At 43.5% G+C, this 19,867-nt stretch overlaps 1 long non-coding RNA gene across 1 annotated transcript; it reads left to right on the top strand.

The window, feature by feature from the left end:
• The first annotated feature begins 15,453 nt into the window (after positions 1-15,453).
• Positions 15,454-17,171, top strand: LOC136539396 (uncharacterized). Its single transcript, XR_010779654.1, has 4 exons — positions 15,454-15,600; positions 15,675-15,708; positions 16,609-16,704; positions 16,856-17,171. It is a non-coding gene; the product is annotated as an uncharacterized lncRNA (long non-coding RNA).
• The last annotated feature ends 2,696 nt before the right edge of the window (positions 17,172-19,867 follow it).

The following is a 19,867-nucleotide window of genomic DNA, read 5'->3' as shown; positions in this document are numbered from 1 at the left end:
ACCTTATTTGAAGAAGCCATGAGAAACATTTACTCGTTTAAATGGCAAGAAGCTATGGAAGTTGAAATGAATTAGGTGAATACCAACGATATTTGGGACTTAGAAGTAATTCCCAATAGAGCCAAAATAGTAGACTATTAATGGGTCTACAAGATAAATTATGACTCCAAAGAGAATGTAGAAAGATATAAAGCACGACTTATAGCAATATGCTTTACGCAAAGAGAATGAAAAGATTACGATGAGAGTTTTCTCTCTAGTCTCATGTAAGGACTCTTTTAGAATCATAATGGTGTTCATGGCACATTACGATTTAGAAATACATAAGATGGATGTAAAAACGGCATTCTTAAACGGAAATTTATATGAAAACGTTTACATGGCATAACCCAAAAGGTTTTTATTATGGAAGAAAAGAACATATGCGATGCCGCCTGTAGAAATCCATTTATGGGTCAAAAGTAAGTCTCTATATAATAGTATTTGAAGTTGATGAAATAATGATAAGAAAGTTTGGGTTTTAAAGAAAATGATAAGGACAATAGCGTTCATACGAAGTTCAAGAATGGAAAATTCATTTTCCACATCCTGTGAATAGATGACATTATACTCACTAGTAGTGATGTTAATCTATCATTGGAGAAGAAGAAGTTTTGTCCCCAAGTTTCAATGTGAATGATCTTGATGAAGCATCATTGGTTCTAGGAATTAAAATTCATCGAGATAGAAGAAAAATGGGGTATTGGGACTATCATAAAGGCATACTTAGAAAATATTCTAAAGAAGTAAAGTATGCATGCGAGTAAGCCTACGCCTGCTCCTATAGTCAAGGGTAATAGATTTAGGAACTCTAAGTGTTCTAGGAACCGATATAAGATCGATCAAATGAACATGGTTCCATATGCTTCAGCTGTTGGAAGCTTGATGAGTGTACAAGTACAAGTAAGAACTTATCCTGACGTAGTTTACGTTTCCGAGATATTTTGGCAGAAGTCCAGTTCAGATATGGATCACTGAAATTCAGTTGAAAATATCTTGTAATTTTGCAAAGTATCATATGTCTCATGCTGAGTAAGAAAGAACAAGTACTCTTAAATAGTTGAGGGTATAAATGTTAAGTCTTGCTGAGATGTGTAGTGAAATCTATAGCAGTTGCTAACACTCGTAGTTGGAATATTATTATAGAAAAGCTCTGATGAAACAGTTGTGGTGTCATCAGTGATGCATACCATAGTATAGCTTGTCATGAGGCTTAAGAAACTGGCAAAAGAAGGTTAAGGAAATTTGTACCCGAATTTAATAATGGTAGGTAACAACAATAACCATTTAAAGTAAGTTAACTCCTAAGACAACAAGTCAAGTGTGCTGCCAAACACATTGATGCTAAGGTATATGTTGTAAAGGAGAAAATCCAGAATTATTTTGAAAGCATTGAGCACATAAGTACCGAGCAAGTACTTACGGATCCGTTTACCAAAGACTAACCACCCAGTGCATTCAGAGAACACACAGTCGACATGGGTTTATGGAAAAGCCTATGATTTCTGGATACTAAGGGCCTAGTTGAGTATCTGTATCAAAAGATAGATGTGTGTTGTAGCTGTTTAATCTAATGGCAATAGACTGTGATGATGATGCACGCTCTATGCACTGATCTGTGATGGAATGAGAACAAGATAAAGTAAGTAAGTAAGTTAAGTTTAAGTCATAAAGTGATATCAAAGAGGAGAATGTTAGGATTGATCTCGTCCTACTCAATCCAACGACTAAGACGGACCCCTTGACCGTGTTCTGATCGGGGACACACAATCGACCACTGGTCGACGAGCCCCTGTCACACCGCGCTATAAGAAGGAGGTGGGGGCCGGGGCGTTAGACACGAGGTTCGACGCCGTCACTAGACCCTACCGAAGAATCCTAGAATTCCCTCCAATCGTGGGCAGCGCTGCAAGTGACGGGAAGCGCCGTCGGCAGCCCCCCGACTCTGGACTCCACCGCGCCTACGCTGCCACGACACCGGCGTCCACATCGCTGCGGCGCCATGGACGCAACTGCGCTGGGGCGAGGTACAGGAACCAGTTTCCCCATCTAAGAGCAGTTTATCCCCTGATCTACGTTTTAGAGGTACAATTAGATCATATGGGTGTCAGACTGTCAGGTCAACTCAGTTCGATCAGCTCCGATGAAAGAGCATGGCATGTTGTCTTTCAAATGGGACAACCTGTGCCAATAATTAGAGATTGGAAACAATAAAAGGCGTCTCCGTTCTCCAATCCCTATGCGCTCAACATGCAATTATCATCAGTCCATTTCCCCAGCACTTCTACTGTTGTTAGGTTGCAGCCCAAACTGACAGCTCAAAGGCCCCTACTTGCAAGTCGTAACAGCCAAAACACTATCTACGCAGCGATCTCCTCCATGTAGATGCTTAATGAGAATCTCACATGGTGTGGGAAACTGGGAATAAAGCTGTCAGGGTGAAAAAAAATAGGAATCTGCTGGTGATAATAATCATTCGGAGAATAAGCTCGACCTGATCCCTGCTTAGGGAGCAGGAGCCCAGCAAACAATCTTCACTCATCTGTGCAGTTATTGGACAACGCTGACTTCTTGTTTCTCATTTATGCGATCATCCCAACCAAAGGATTATTCCAGCTGCATGCTGGTATTTTTGAAACAGCGCTAGCTAGCTATAATCCCGTGTTCGTCGTCTCTGAAATGCATGTGAATGGGAAATGAACGAGAATACAAGGTTACCAAAAATGTTTACGGATTATTATGACCAAAGCATGCTTATACCATATAGTAGTATCCTGCTAGCCTGCAAGTGTTTTTAATCCACTGCGTGCACTGCACCCCAAGAAGATTCAAAGAGCCAACAAGCCATTGACAGAAAAAGATACTCCTGCATGCGGGGTCGAGTAATTCTCATCACCGATCATGGCTCTTCCAAACTGGAGATTGCAAAATCTTCGATTAGATTACGATACGAGTTCCATTAATTCATTTCTCTTCTTGTGAAAGAGAGGTGAAGAATAAAAATATGATTAGAGCCTCCCTGATGAGCCAGACATGACTAGCTAGTACATACTATTCCACCGCCACCCAATTTTATTTTTTGTTAGCTACTACTACCTAATTCTTCGCTAACTTATCCGTGTTACAGTAATGACATGTCTAAATTAAACATAGCTTTCGATCACCCACCAAGTTTCGTACTTTCTACCAGACCAGCTGCTTAATATTTTTTTTTCTAGAACACGACTTCACGTGTATTTCATTAAGAAGAAGGGGAACCGAAAGAACGGCATACACAGAGCAGCTATAGGAGAACCCATAGTGTCGGTTATAGAACTACAGAGAAAATGGTTAAGAACCTAACAACAACATAAATGAAAGAAAAGGCGTTAGGGAGAGTCCCTCTACCAAGAACCTAAACGACTAGACCTGTAGAGGAGAAACAAACATCAACGCATGGCCGCTAGCAAAAGAGATGAAGCCGCGGTGACAAAGCATCCACTGAGAAGCGACAAGACTATGGCGGCGAAGTATCCGCCAAAGTAAACGCGGCAAAGTATCCGCGAAGGTAAGGTGGCCAACACGCCCTCAGCGGTAGGCATGAGGGGGGTGCATGAAGCAACATAGGCGACAAAGTATCCGCCCTAGCATTTACAACGGCAAAGCATCCGCTGTGGAGAATGAATCAACGACGGCAACACCAAGCAGGCTAGATAGACCAATGCGAAGACGAGCATGAAGCACACACAGGCCCAGCACAAAAAGCGACTCCGGCGAGAGCGACGAGAGATGGGCTGCAGTAGTGCTCAAACGATGCCTTCAAGAAGGGCCTTGACATCCGCAGACGCCAACAACGTTGATAGAAGCACATGAGTCGGTCTTTCGACCCGACCCAGCCTGCCCCGACAAACAGGAACTTCGACGACGCTTCAAGGAAGGTAGATGACACAGCTGCGCCACCGCCGTCGGCCCGAAGAAATCGAGCAGGGTTTTCACCCAAATACTAAACGTCCACAGGAGCAGGCCACCCACAGCAGCGACACGAACCGCCTGTCAGCATCTCTGGCCGCTAGAGCCGGCCACCGCGCGCCGACAGGCAACGCTTCAGCTGCTAGGCACCAGCCGTCAACAACCATGGGCGCTCGGTAAGGGGAGGCACGGACACGACAGGCGCTGGCCCGCCGCTGCCAAAAGCAACTGCTGAAGCCGCCGCCACGGGCCGGCGAGGTGAGGTCGCCGGCTCCTGACGCGTCGTGGACAGGCGTAGATCCGGTGAGGGGGCGACCCGGGCCTCCCCAGCCCGCTGCCTGGCTGTCCTCGGCCAGCAGAGGCCGCCGAGCTTCACACCAGCCATAACCATAGGCCACACAGAGGGGGGCTGGAACCACCGACATGTCGGGCAGATCCGACGCACCAGCCAAAGCAGTAGCCACAGTCGACGCAGATCTAGCCCCAGGTGGCCCGGATCTGGCCCGCTAGACAACCGACTCACCGGAGAAGCTCGCGGAAGAGGCATGTTGGTAGATGGGTGGAGCGAGAGATGGGGGAAGGAAGGGAAGCTGCAATGGTGACCTTTTTTCGGGTCGTCGCTGCCGCACGGCGGCTGCGGCCGGAGAGGAGGCGGAAGGAGGAAGCCTGGAGGGGTGCTGGCGAGCGCCCCCGAGACGCCCATAGGGGATGCTCGGGGTCGAGGCACAAGTATGATATCACTCTGCTTAATATATAGCATAAATAAATGAATCAGATAGATAAATAGGCAGATAATTCTGTGTGTACTGTGCACCAATGAGTCTGATGCTGATCTGACTGTTCAATGAGATGTGTTGCACTCTTATAAATCAGCAAGTCGAGAAAATTAGAGCTAGAAACATGCATTAATAAGCGTAGGAAGTAATAATTGTTAAGAGTCCGGCGAAGATTAGTGCCCCTGATCAATATAATTTAATTATACTTTATATCACAAGTATAATCTCTGCAAGTCAACGCCCCCACAATTATTGCGCAAAAAATGGCTTAGGGATGGATGATGGCTTGCTCACAATCTCTATCCGCGGCAAGATTCCTCCCTAGCTTCTCTTTTGGGTATCTCCAAGGGCCAGTTGATAGACTTGACAGGATCATCTAGCCATAGATCTAGCATACATACTGACATATGATTGAATAGCAAACCCTAGAACATGCTAGTGCGAGAAACAGAGAGAAAGAGAGAGAGAGAGAGGGGTTGCGGAGGTGCAAACCATCGGCCGCCTTCGTAGAAGACGAGCTTGCCATGGGGTGCTTGTCGGTGGCGTGGTGAGGTCCGGCGGTGAAGTTGCGGACGCAGTGGCGGCGGTGTAGAGGCGGCGGTGGTCGATGGCGGTCTTCCCGTCGCTGGCAACGCCCCCTCACTAGATGGGCTTAGGGTTTAGGGACTGTAGGTAGGGCGTTTGGCGGCTTAGGTGATTCTCATGCCTTGTGCCCCAGCTCCCACCTCCCTTTTTATGCGCGCTATGCAACGGGGGCCCACCAACCATAGAGCGGTTGGCGTGCCCCCGATCAGGGCGTGGATCCAAGGACCCAATTGGTCCAATTGGTGGAGATCAATCTAACATTCTCCCCCTTGATCTCATCTTATGACTTAAACTTAACTTATTTACTTTATCTTGTTCCCATTTCATCACAGATCAGTGCATAGAGCGTGCCTCATCATCACGGTCAGTCGCCATTAGATTAAACAGCTACAATGCACCTCTCTATTTTGAAACAGATTCTCAACTAGGCCCTTATTATCCAGGAATCATAGGCTTTCCCTTAAACCCATGCCGGCTAAGTGTTCTCTGAACACGCTGGGTGATAAGCCTTTTATAAGCGGATCCGCGAGCATCTTTTCTATTCTTATATGCTCAAGACTAATTATATGATCCCGGACTTTGTCTTTCACAACATAATACTTTATGTCAATGTGTTTGGCAGCACCACTTGACTTATTGTTGTGAGCATAACATACGGCTGGATTATTATCGTAGTATAACTTGAGTGGCTTATGTATGTCGTGTACCACTTTCAACCCAGGCATGAATTTCTTCAGCCAATTCACCTACCCTGTGGACGATGCTACAAACTCGGCATACATTAGCATGAGATTGTGGACAAACTCGGCATACATTAGCATGAGATTGTGGACAATTCACCTACCACGTGGACGATGCTACAACCTAGGCTCATAACATGCTACAAACTCGACATACATTGTGGACGATATAGTGATGGTTTACTTTGAGCTTTTCCACGATATAGCTCCTCCTGGAGAGTGAATATGTATCCTAATGTGGATTTTCCGTCATCTCCCGCATAATCAAAATCTATATACCCCTCTAAGTGTAGGGAATCAGATCTTCTGTACATTAGCATGAGACCCTTCGTACCTTACAGGTAACATAAAACTTTCTTTACTAATTTCTAGTGTTCTATTCCTGAATTACTCTGATATCTGCTAAGTAACCCAGTAACAAATGCTGAGTCAGGGCGAGTACACACTTGAGCATACTGTAAACTTCCGACAGCTAAACTATATGGAACCGTTTTCATTTGATCGATCTCATATTGGTTCCTAGGACATTGAAATTCCCTATATCTATCGCCATTGACTATGGGAGCATGTGAAGACTTATAATTTTGCATACTGTATTTCTTTAGAACTTTTTCTAAGTATGCCTTTTGTGATAATCCTAAAACCCCCTTTTCTCTATCTCGGTTAATCTCTATTCCTAGGACAAACGTAGCTTCACCGACATCCTTCATATCAAACTTCGAGTACAAGAACTTCTTTATTTCTAGTAGTAGATTAACATCACTACTAGCGAGCAAGATGTCATCCACATACAAGACTAGAAAAATGTATTTCCCATTCTTAAACTTTGCATAAACGCAATTGTCCTCTATATTTTTTTGAAACCCAAACTTTCTTTTTGTACTATTAAACTTCAAATACCACTCTCTTGAAGCTTGTTTTAATCCATAAATGGATTTCTTCAGGCGGCATCCCATATGTTCTTTTCCTTCCACAACAAAACCTTTCGGTTGTGCTATGTAAACATTTTTCTCCAAATTCCCGTTTAGGAACGACGTCTTTACATCCATCTGATGTAATTCTAAATCATAATGTGCTACAAGCGCCATTATGGTTCTAAAAGAATCCATACATGAGACTGGAGAAAATGTCTCATTGTAATCTATGCCTTCTCTTTACATGAAACCTTTCACCATAAGTCACGCTTTAAACATTTCTATGTTCTCTTTGGAGTCATGTTTAGTTTTGTAGATCCATTTACAGCCTACTGTCTTGGCTCCTTTAGGAATTATTTCTAAGTCTCAAACACCGTTGGTTTTCATTGATTTCATTTTATCTTCCATGGCTTCAAGCCACTTGGATGAGTAGCACTTCTCATGGCTTCTTCAAATAAGGTGGGATCACCCTCATTTGAAATTCCTCACATTCATAAACTTCGTAATCATCAGGAATGACTGATCTCCTGACTCTGACCTTCTAGAGGCCTCGTTAGATGACGCTTGTTCTATATGAGGTTGTTGTTCCTCTCCCACATGTGTGACAATGGGTTCTAGGGGATCTTGAAGAACAGGTTCCTCATGTCCATTCATTGTTGCCACAGGAGAACTAATGATAGGTGCTGTTACTACAATGTCTTGCACTGTTGGTACAGCAACAACAAGTAGCATGAAGAATGGCTCCTGAACCATAGGAGTGGGCACGTATACCCGCTTCTCTTCAAAACAAATTTCTTGCGCTACCATGCCCCCCCTAATCATATCATCCTCCAAGAAGATAGCATGTCTTGTTTCTACAAACTTCGTTTGTCTGTCAGGACAATAGAAGCGATAACCTTTTGACTTTTCTGGGTAGCAAACGAAATGGCAACTGACTATCTTGGAGTCTAGCTTCCCCATGTTTGGGTTAAAGACTTTTGCCTCAGCTAGACAACCCCACACACATAAATGGTTAAGTGAGGGTTCCTTTCTAGTACATAACTCATACGGTGTTTTGAGCACCGACTTGCTTGTCACTCGATTAAGAATATGAATGGCGGTTTTAATGCCTTTGTCCAAAAAGTTTTTGGTAGGCTAGAGTACCTTATCATGCTTCTCACCATATTCATTAAGGTACAGTTGCGTCTTTCAGCTACTCCATTCTGCTGAGGCTCTCCCGATGTAGAATACTGGGCAACTATGCCATTTTCCTATAAGAACCTTACAAAAGGTCCAGGAACTTGGCCATATGGGGTGTGTCGGCCGTAGTACTCTCCCCCACGGTCAGATTTTACTACCTTAATCTTTAAGTTGTGCTGATTTTCTACTTCAGCCTTTAATATCTTAAATTTATCCAACGCTTCCGATCTTTTCTTAATTGGATAAATATAGCTAAAACAAGAATAATCATCTGTGAATGTTATAAATAAATCATAACCATCCACACTTTTTACAGGAAAAGGACCATAGATGTCTGTGTGAACTATTTCTAAAATTCTTGCGCTTCGTTTAGCATCTTTCTTTATTTTCTTAACGTAATTTCCTTTTATGCAATCTATGCATTGTTCTAAATCTAAAAATTCTAAAGGCAGAAGAATTAATTTCTTGATCAATCACTCTATTCTCTCCCTCGAAATATGACCTAAATGATAGTGTCATAATTTCGATGATGTATCATGAACTCTTTTCCGCTTATTACTTGCATTCATAGACGAGGAGACATTCTCATGCTCAGTGCTCACATCATTCATATTCTCAGAAAGTGATAATAAATAAAGCTTGTCTTATCGGAAGGCAAGACCAACACACTTATTATTAATCACAATCCAACATTTGACGTTACCAAAATGGCAATTATATCCATCATCATCTAATCTTAAAACAGTTATCAAGTTTTTACGTAAAGAGGATACATAAAGAATATCTGAAAGTTGAAGTCTAAAACCATCATCTAATTCTAGAGAAAGATCTCCAATGGCTTTAACTTCAGCTTTAACTCTATTTGCAACTTTAATTCTTCTTTCTCCTCTTTGTAGGGTCCTCCTCATACGGAATCCCTGTAATGAATTTGCAACATGAACAGTTGCACCTGAATCAATCCACCAAGTAGATTTTGCATAACTTAAATACAAGGATTCATCTATAAATGTAATAAAATCCTCACCTCTCTTCAGAAAACTTTTCAGGAAGTCTGGACAATCCCTCTGGTAATGTCCATACTTCTTGCACCATTTACACTGATTCTTTTAACTTGAGCATTATTGCTCTTCTGATGGTGGTCATTCTGACGAGTTTTCCCTTGAGGTTTGGCATTTTTGTTGAAGTTCTTCTTTTTGTTGTCCTTCACAAGGTTAGCAGAGTCACCCTGTGAGCTTTTTAGCCTCTCCTCTTATTGAACACACATTGTAATGAGCTTCTCTATGTCCTATTTATCGGGCTGCATGTTGTAGTTCACAACAAAAGTTTCATATTCTTTGGGTAAGGAAGCAAAAACCAAATGAATTAGGAACTCATCCTTGAGCCCCAAATTCATTGACTTCAGCTTCGAAGCCGTGTTGCTCATCTTCATTATGTGGTCTCTGATACCGCCACCAGTGTATTTTTCATTGAACAATTTCTTGATCAAAGTACTGGCATAAGCCTTTGAAGAGCCAATGAACTAACTCTCCACTTTCTTATGATACTGTGTGGTGGTATCACAATCTGGGATAGACCCCTTATAGCATCTGAAATTGTGAACTTAGCCACCATCAAGCACTTGCGATTTGAAATGTCCCATTTCTTACGTTCGAGATCATTTTTCATCCGCACTTCTACATGATCTCGCTGTCGAGCAGTGAAATCAGCATCAGACTCATTTTCTTCCCTCACCGGGTCCACTAGCTCAGTAGGACACGAGGAGGTTAACGCTAGATTATTTTCAGACAGCGCAAGTGATAGTTCATACTTCTCTCACCATACCCTATAGTTGCCCCCTTCAAGAGATGGTATGTGCGAGATAAATGCCATTGGATTGAGTCCTGAAAACACCGTCAGAGATAGTGAGAAAATATGTCATAATAATTGCATGTCTTAATTTAACGTTGGTTAAAATTAAAACATACAACTTTCTTATACACTAATTCTACATCACCGTTGGGCAGAAATAGAATTAATGCATGGAAAAACTTATGAATAATCATTATAGTATTTCTATTATCAATGTTGGTCAGAAAAATAACAATATTATAATTTACTAAATAAAATTCAACTGCTCTTCAAATTAAATTCTTCTGTTGATTCGAATTTAATTAGAAGATAATAAACTTTAATATTGCAGCGGAAACATGGAAAAATTCTTTATCTACTTTTCAGAAGCGTTTTACTGTACTAATCTACTCTTTGAAAAAATTATCCCGTTGATTCAAATTTTGACAGAGATTGAAACTGGACAAAAAATCATCAAAATTTGCTTCAGAAAATAAATAAGACAATAACTCAGTTTGTACTGTTCATTTGGCCCAGCCTGTTGAAACAGTGCTCGGCCCAGCGGCGAAATGCCGCCCGCGCGCCCGCGCTCGTGGCCCAGCAGCAGCCCAACACAGCGCACGCGCCCGCTCCCCCGTGCCTAGGCCGCAACTGGGCCTGGGCCGAGATTTTCCTTCCCCGCCTGGGCTAGATGTGGCCCGTTCAATCAGAGTCGTCCATCTTAATCCGATGGACGTCCGTCGTTCTCGTGGGTATAAAAACGCCGACCGCGGCCGCGCGCCCAAACCCTAGGTCATTATTCACTTTCTCTTCTCTCTCTTCGCCGCGGCGTCGGCTCTCTCCCACTCTCACTCTGAACCTTGTCGGCCCGACAGAGAAGCGTGGTGGCGCCGCCGTGGCGCGCTTCGCCGGTGCACGGTTGCGGCTTGATCCGCGTGCGGCACCGTCGAGCGGCACCGCGGTGGTGCACTTTGCGCCCCCACACGTATTGCGGTGGAGCACGACCCCAAAACCCTAGATTTTACCAGTGCCGCCGTAGCTCATCTCACCGGAGCGCGTGCTCCCCAATGGGTGAGCGTGCCGCCGTCGAGTGGTCCTGTGATGGTGCCCTTGGCCGGGCTCGCGCTCACGGCGGCGAGCGCGGCTCGGCTTCTCCTAGCGCGCCGGCGAGGCGGCTGCAGAGCTCCTTCCCGCGCGACGGCGGTGGTGACGCGAGGCGGAGAGTCCGGGTCGATCCTCCCCTCCTTCGTCCTTACTCTAGGGTTAGGGTTTCGGGTTGAGGTCCGATCCGTTTCTTCAAATCGAATCCCCTCCTTCTACTCTTCTACTCGGTTTTCTACCCTGATGAGCTAGATCTACGCCTAGTTAGGCTCTGATACCATTGATAGACTTGACTAGATCATCTAGCCATAGATGTATTATACATACTGACATCTGATTGAATAGCAAACCCTAGAACATGCTAATGCGAGAAATAGAGAGAAAGAGAGAGGGAGAGAGGGGTTGCGGAGGTGCAAACCATCGGCCGCCTTCGTAGAAGACGAGCTTGCCATGGGGTGCTTGTCGGTGGCGTGGTGAGGTCTGGCGGTAAAGTCACGGACACAGTGGTGGCGGTGTAGAGGCGCCGGTGGTCGGTGGCGGTCTTCCCGTCGCTGACAACGCCCTCTCACTAGATCGGCTTAGGGTTTAGGGACTGCAGGTGGGGCGTCTGGCGGCTCATGTGATTCGCGTGCCTTGTGCCCTGGCCCCACCCTTATTTTTATGATGCTGTGTGACGGGGGCCTACCAACCATGAAATGGTTGGACGCCTCCGATCAGGACATAGATCCAATGGTCCAATTAGCCGTTGGTGGAGATCAATCTAACACCAGTTAGACCTGGTATATATAATATTGCTGCTAGGGGCTAGGGCCGTGCATTATTTTTCGTCACATGATAAGCGATCAGGTGGCCTGGCCTGGTTTATTACGTGCTCGGTGCCACTGTTTTTGCCTTTTGTTTACGCTGCATAATGCAAGTGAGAGGGAAGAGGACGGAGGGATCGGAGGCTTTGACTACCGATATTCAAAAAATGTCATTAACACCGGAAACGGATTTTTCAAGTAGTACCTGGGATTCTGGGAGTATACGTGGCGCGGTTGTGTGAGCACTTGCTTGAATTGGGAAACAAGAAACAAGAAGTGTTGATAGCTTAGATAAGGTGGCTCCGCGGCTGGACGGTGATCGAGTCGGCGACGTACGTACAGCACTCGGATCGAGTACAAACTAATTAATCCGTGTGGCTGACGGCCGGGTCGCGGAATTACAGCGTGGTCGAGCAGCTACCGATCGACGAATGATAAAGCCGCTGGCCAAGTGTCAACGTGGTAAGGCAACGAGACGTCGCGTCCGGCTCCGCTCTCGAGTCTCGCCTCTCTGCAAACGCCAAGCGTCAAGCGACAGCACATCAGTATACGTTGACAATATATATACACATATACTAGGACGGAAACAAACCAATAAAGGTAGCCACAAGTTGGTATGCATGCATGTACCGGTCAATTATTGAGTGGCTACACCAGGGTAGACATGAAAACGGATCGGATACAGATGGATACGTGTGATATTATATTTGCTTTTATATTTTTTTATCAGATTTAGATTCAAATACAAATAGTGTCAATCATATCAGATAGGATACGATTAGATGTCGACATCACAAATATGTGATTTAAGTATTCGAACATGAATACTGTATCGAATATTGAATATCCAGATACGGATAGATCTAAAACTCTCTAAACGGATTCGGTCTCCAGTAGAAAATACCCGTACTATTTTCGTCCCTATGGAGGAGTGACACCCTGACGGCGATGGGTACGGTGACGGGTAGAAACTGACTAGCGTAGATACTCCATATACGTATTAGTTTGGACGCAAGTTGTACGTATACGTATTTCGGTTTGACTGACACATGCATGTGCATGCAGCATTATTCACATGCACACGAGCTTCAGACAGACGAGTGGTAACTAGGCTGATCGAGTTCTTAACTCTGCCGCCTCTATCTCTGCCTGTCTTCTCATGTTAACTAGCGAGCCCGTCAATAATAACAGGGAGCATGCAAATGTGTATGGTTTTGCTTAGTCGTAACTAGGCTGATTAGCTATATTTGGCTCAATCACAGATTTACACGTGTTACCGGAGCTAGGACTTGAGCCATACCGGAACTAGACTCATATAAGGTCGTTTTGTTTGGCTGCTCGTATTTGGCCATCCTGACTAGGTAGATACGGTGTTTGGTTGTCTGTAGTATGAGAGTATGTCGCATGAGAAAAACTGTATAAGACCAAAATAGTGAATATATTTATTGTATATAAGTATTTTTTAGTAGTCTTAAATTTTCTTATTAAGCCTTAATTAGCTCTTAAATGCACTGATATCCCTTAATACAAACTAATTTGTAATAACCACATCGTTAGCTGAGAGACACCTAGCATCTAGCGAGCCAGGCCCGCGGCAAAAAAATGAAACATGTTTCTCGGGAACACCAGGCTGAGGGAGCTCTTTTGCATCCCACGAGACAGGCTCAGGCCTTTGTCTAGGCAACCAAATAGCTGAAAACTACATCTCGTGAGTCTGGCTCGACCTTATACACGCAACTAAATATTCGTCTAGGATCTCAGCACAATTGATTGTCCAGTCCGGTCCATATTTTTGGGTCATGCTTGTGCGGACACAATATGAAAAATAGCATGTTAGCACATCTACAATGCTACAATGCAAGTTTCTAATATTTACTATACTACATCTCATCTAATATTCTGGAATGATTATGAATGTTATTAAAACTTTCATGAAAATAGTACATACAAAACATATTATTTTTATATCAGACAAAAAATAAAAAACTAGCAATATTCTGAGAGTCGTGCTTGGACCGTCATGGCATAATGAGGTGTGACAGTGTGCCATAGATCGTGTTTGGACCGAAGCAAAGGCTTACCGTGCCACGTAGCAGCACGGCTTGATATGCCTAGTGTGTCTAGAGGACAGTATCCAAAACGACATGAAAATCTCACCTCTACGTGTTACAGATCGATTCTCCCGTTTACTTTTTTTCTCATTTGCGCCGTTTACCTGAATTAGTTTATATTAGGATAGAAACGAGCGTACAAGACCGACCGACACATCCATGACCATGGAGACATGGAGTTCCTAGTTAAGACAGCCGATCCACTGGGCTTATATGCATCATAGATCATACACGTACGTTGCCCCCTTGAGTTGTTGGTGTTTGATTCTTGATTGGATGCAATGGTGGTTGTCGATGTTTCACCACCGATAGCCTGCTATGGGGGTACCCGGGGCAGTTTGTTCGGGCTTCAGCGTATGCAGAACTCGACGGTAAACGCAAGAGACAGTCGATTTATCCTGGTTCGAGTCCTCGACCGTGATCGAGTAATAACCCTACGTCCAGTCGGCGTTAGCCTTTGCGTTGGATTGATTGTCAAGTGTTTTGTTTTCTCCCAGGAACCCCGCCCTCCTTTATATAGTCAGGAGGTCAGAGTCCTAGTCGGTTTACAATAAGAGTTCCTAGTAGGATTACGGAATAATTCTACTACTAAGATTACGTGGAAAGAATTCTAGTTAGTCTAGATCTTCTCCCTTCCTTGTGGGGTATTCCATGGGTCCCGTATCGACAGTGGTATTCCCATGTCCTAAGGATGAGACGATCGAGGAGGACCATGACGTGCTTACAAGGAGCTGGCTAATCCCTCTAAAAAAAAGGAGCTGGCTAATCCAATGCAAGCTTTTATTATTATTATAAATTTGGGTTCACACTACTCATATAAATATTTTTTATAAAAATGAAAATGCTGGTAACGGCCGTTGTTCCTGTTGACTAGACAATAATAGGTTTTGTATATATATAATAAATAATAAATAATAAACTAAACAGAAGCGTGGTTCTCGTGCTGCTGCCCCTGAGAAAAAGCAAAGCCTATATCGTGCCGGCAGGTTCACAAGCCATTTTTCATCTATGCGACTATGCTTTCTGGAGTTCGTCTCCAGAAACAAATTCTATTTGTTCCCGGAGGCGGGAAAGAGTTATTTTTTATGGTGGGAAAGAGTTGAGTGCAGAAGTGTTTTTCCCTGGTTCAGAGGCCCACAAAAGTGATCTGATTCAGTTGTTTGTTGCCCAAGAGAGAGAACCGTTGAGACTTGGAGATTGGAGCTCGTCATCAGGCCCGCAAGGCCACGAGCGCTAAAGGTTATGGCCCACGAGAGAGGGATGACGGAACGGCAGATCAGAACCATGCGACTCCAACTTGTTTGCGTGCGGTGGCGTTTACATTAGCAGGTTGGCTGTGCTGTACAACCTCATCGACCACCCAGTCTTGGTGATCTCCTACCATCTAGCCTAGACGCTCAGTACCCTCGCTTCCTCTTTTGGTATAATGATACCTGTGTTTTTTTACTGGATGAGGTTCGTGTGCGATGCAGGCCGAATAGAATGGGGTGATGCAGGCGCTGTTAGTGGTTGACCTGCAGAGGGTGCAGGGGCTCAGCAGCAAGTGACTCATGCTACAAATCGACGTCTCGCAGCAAGTGAGTTGATTTGATTCTTGATGATGATGATTGCCACGATCAAGTGCTGACCATTCGATGCTTGTCTACTGCAGGTTTTGTTGTCTACATCGACATGATTTGTGCCAGGTAACTAATAATCTGCTCATTTGCATCCAAAATTCTAGACATTATTTATCAATATGGTTGATAATGCAACAGGTTATTTGTCTATTATTGTTGTTGAACTTTTTTAAATGCTGTGCGTGGGGTTTCAAAGAATAATAAAAATCTACACACCAACTTCATGATTCCATCTGATCAAAACTCAGTATGTCTTAGCAAGGTTGGAGAACATTATTTTACAAGGCAAAAGATTTACCCGAGCTGCCATTCCTGCTAGCCTTCAGTTTTTGCCTGTGAATCTGCAATTTTAGATCTACTCACTTGAGATTTAATGTGAAAAAAAACTCGCCATGGAGCAGTGATATACAATGTCTGCTACATGGTAGCTGTGCTAATTTAACCAAATCTACCTTGTCATTCCGTGTTTTGATTAGTTTATTCTTCGGGAGAGGAAAACTTGATTACCGATTTTTGTCAGTTCAGCTGAAACTCCAATGCGGAAGTGAACCATAGAGGGCTTCCTTCTCTAATGTTGAGGGATTTAGATGGGTTAATCTTTAGTTGAGTTTATTTTATTCGGTTCACTACCATGAACAAATGATATTGACAGGAAATGGAATTGGATCAGGAGCAGAAGAGCAAGGTCGACGGGTGATGCATGCCTTCAGGCATCACCTGCACAAGGAGATGCTCCTTGGGCCATGTGTTGAGGGATTTAGATGGGTGTTCATGACAGTGAACCGAATAAAAATAAACTCAACTAAAGATTAAAGGGGCAGACCCTTGCGGAGGGAAGGCTTGCCTCGGTTTTTCCCTTCCCCAGACCCCACTCATGTGGGAGCCTCCGGCACTGGGCCTGCCCCTTTAATCTTTAGTTGACTTTATTTTATTCGGTTCACTTTCATGAACAAATGATATTGACAGGAAATGAAATTGGATCAGGAGCAGAAGAGCAAGGTCGACGGGTGATGCATGCCTTCAGGCATCACCTGCACAATGCAAGGAGATGGGGATAAGCTGGTAAAGTTTTTATTTAATTATTATGATCTAATGTAGTCAATGGAGTAGACTTTCAGATTAAAAACCGTAAAACAAATTACTTTATCTTTCCACTTTGCAGCTATGATACTCTACACTTGCCATTTACTAACTCGCTTGTTATGTTTTATAGGAAAACACTATGATTGCAACGAATATAGGCTGTATTCTTCGTTGATATGAAAAGGCACCAGAATCCAAGAAGATGGATTAGTTTCATCTACAGGGCAGTTTTGAAATATGCTTTCCAGGTCTTCGGGTTTGGCCTTGACACAATATGTATGCTTTATTCTGTAATTACTAATTTCTTGCGCCAAAAAAAATATGCAGGACAACAAACTTCCCCGCGAAGCTGTTTCTTCTACATCTCTTGGAATATAGATCAGAGGAGCCTATGTTAGCAAAGATTTAGCCTGCTTATAAAGTAATATTTATATTTGGATGCATTGTTAGAAAAGCATGCTCACTTGTGACTGAAATGATATATTCATGTAGTATAAATGATATATGTATGTTCATTTTCATTGGTTGTTAGTTGTTACCCAATAAGCTAAGTAGCAACATTGCTTTTAGTCAGCACAAATTTTAGCTACAGAAATTAAATTTTAAATATTAACGAGTTTATAAGAATAGAGGGGGGAGGTGGTGTTTTCCGCTGATCACCGCAGCTAATATTGAATGCTGACCAAGAACTATAGGATGTCAGTTTAAAAAAAAAGGATGTCCAAATCCTGACAAGGCATGTGGTAACTTATTGTACTATATATGAAAATAGAAATCAAATAAGTTTTTGTGACCTCTTGAAAACCCCTCGCTGAAGTTGCCCTCAATACTGTTTATTAGCTGTATAGTTAATTTTTAAAATTTTCAAAAATTATTTAATAAAATATGTACTTATTCTCTTGTGTATGAATTTTTCTAGACACGTGCGTGTCGGACGTGCATGTTCACTAGTAACTATAAAATTAGAGCAGTAATACGTGAAAGTTTCTTTATAACATATGAACATATATGGATATGTTTGCTACTCAAGTCTCGTGGGCGATGCCGAAGTGTTGGTGGGTGCCTGGGCGGGAACAGTTTGCAGCACTGCGGAGGAAGAAAGAAGACACAATGGCAATGGTGCTATCTCCATGTAAGTGTAACGATAATTGAAGAATTGGAAAGAATCAAAGGGAGAATAGCACGGAATTCGGGATTGATAGCATTAACAACAAGTAGTTTGGGAATACAGAGGGACGATTCAGATGTTCAGAGTTCAGAGTATTTTTCCATGCCCCTCCGATACGCTCCACCTGGCTTATATACCCACCAGCGGTTACAAGACAACCATCGCCAGCTAATCTCACAGGCCCACAAGGCTAACCGACTCCACTAATGACCGATACAACAGGGTCCATCTGTCAGGCAAACATACCGCCGATACTTTCAGCCTGTTGTCGGACGCCCAATAGTAACCTGTGCACCTTCTTCCTTCTGTATCCTGACATTCCCTCCCACTTGGAATCCAGCTTGTCCCCAAGCTGGACTATCTGGAAACCGTCGCCGAATATCATGAACCTCCTCCCAAGTAAGTAAGGTAGGCGAGCACCCCGACCACCGTACATGAATCTGAGCTATAGATGTAGCCCCTTTTTGAATAACTCGAGTACTCTGAAACTGGACTGGACTGACAGTATCATCATAGTCCATCGGAACCTCAGTGATATCAGGTTCCAGAATTGCAGTTGATGGCACATGCATCTTAAGCTGGGAGACATGAACCACGGGATGTATACGACACTGCAGTGGGAGCTCAAGCCGATACACTACCTGCCCAACTCGTTCCGGCACCTTGAATGGTCCATAGAACCTGAAGCTTAGTTTAGCATTGGTTCGAGGAGCAACAGATGACGGAATGTATGGTTGTAACTTTAGATACACCATATCACCCACTGCAAACTCACGCTCACAGCGGTGTTGATCAGCATACAGCTTCATACTTTGTTGCGCTCGGTGCAAATGATGTTTCACCACATCTTCCAACAAGGAACGCTCAGTAAGCCACTGATCCAAATCTGGAGCATGAACAGTACATTATTGGATATCCCAAAATGCCTTGGATGATGCCCATATAGTATCTCAAATGGAGTATAGCCCAAAGCAGAATGGTAACTTGTGTTATACCAATACTCAGCCACTGGAAGCCACTGGTGCCACTGCCTGGGACAAGAGTGCACTGCACAACGAAGAAAATTCTCAAGACACTGATTCAGACGTTCAGTCTGACCATCAGACTGTGGATGGTAAGAGGAAGACATCAATAGCTGTGCATCAGTAAGTTTGAACAGCTCCCTTCAAAAGCACTTGTAAAAACTTTATCTGAGACAATATTCTCAGGAAATCCATGTAATATGTACACTTGATTCATGAATACCTGAGCCACCTGCTGAGCTGTGAATGGATGAGTAGAGGAATGAAATGTCCATACTCGTTGAACTTGTCAACCACCACTAGAATAGTGTTAAATCTCTGAGATTTAGGTAAGCCTTTAATGAAATCCATGCACACAGTCTTCCAAGCCTGATCAGAAACAGGCAAGGGCTGTAGAAAGCCAGGCTACCTAATATGCTCAACTTTGACTTGCTGACAGATAGCACAAGCAGCCACAAATTCTTTAACAGCTTGTTTGAGCCTATGCCAATGAAACAATTGCTCAATTCTGTGATAAGTGGCCAAAACACTAGAATGACCTCCAACACCAGACTAATGAATAACTTGCAACACACGCTGTTGAGCTACAACATTGTTTCCCAACCAAACCTTGCCTTTATATCTGATAAGACCATTATGCAATGAAAATGATGAATCACTAGGATCAGAGGATTGCAATTTTTGGATAAGCTCCTGAGCTTCAGCATTATCAACATAACTATACTTAACTCTCTCCAACTAAAGAGGACTGCAAGAGGCCAAAGCCATCACAGAATTGTCAGCAGGATACCTGGACAGAGCATCAGCTGCTTGATTATGCATTCCCTGCTTGTATATAATTTTGAATTGCAAATCCATTAATTTGAGTAATGCTTTTTGTTGCAGCTTGGTCAAAATCCTTTGCGCAGACAAATGGAATAAGCTTTTGTGATCAGTCTTAATCAAGAATTCC

Source organism: Miscanthus floridulus, chromosome 2 (assembly GCF_019320115.1).
Source record: "Miscanthus floridulus cultivar M001 chromosome 2, ASM1932011v1, whole genome shotgun sequence".
In the NCBI taxonomy this organism is placed as follows: domain Eukaryota; kingdom Viridiplantae; phylum Streptophyta; class Magnoliopsida; order Poales; family Poaceae; genus Miscanthus; species Miscanthus floridulus.
The sequence above is the reverse complement of the archived record's forward strand: the minus strand, read 5'-3'. Positions and strand labels throughout refer to the sequence as shown.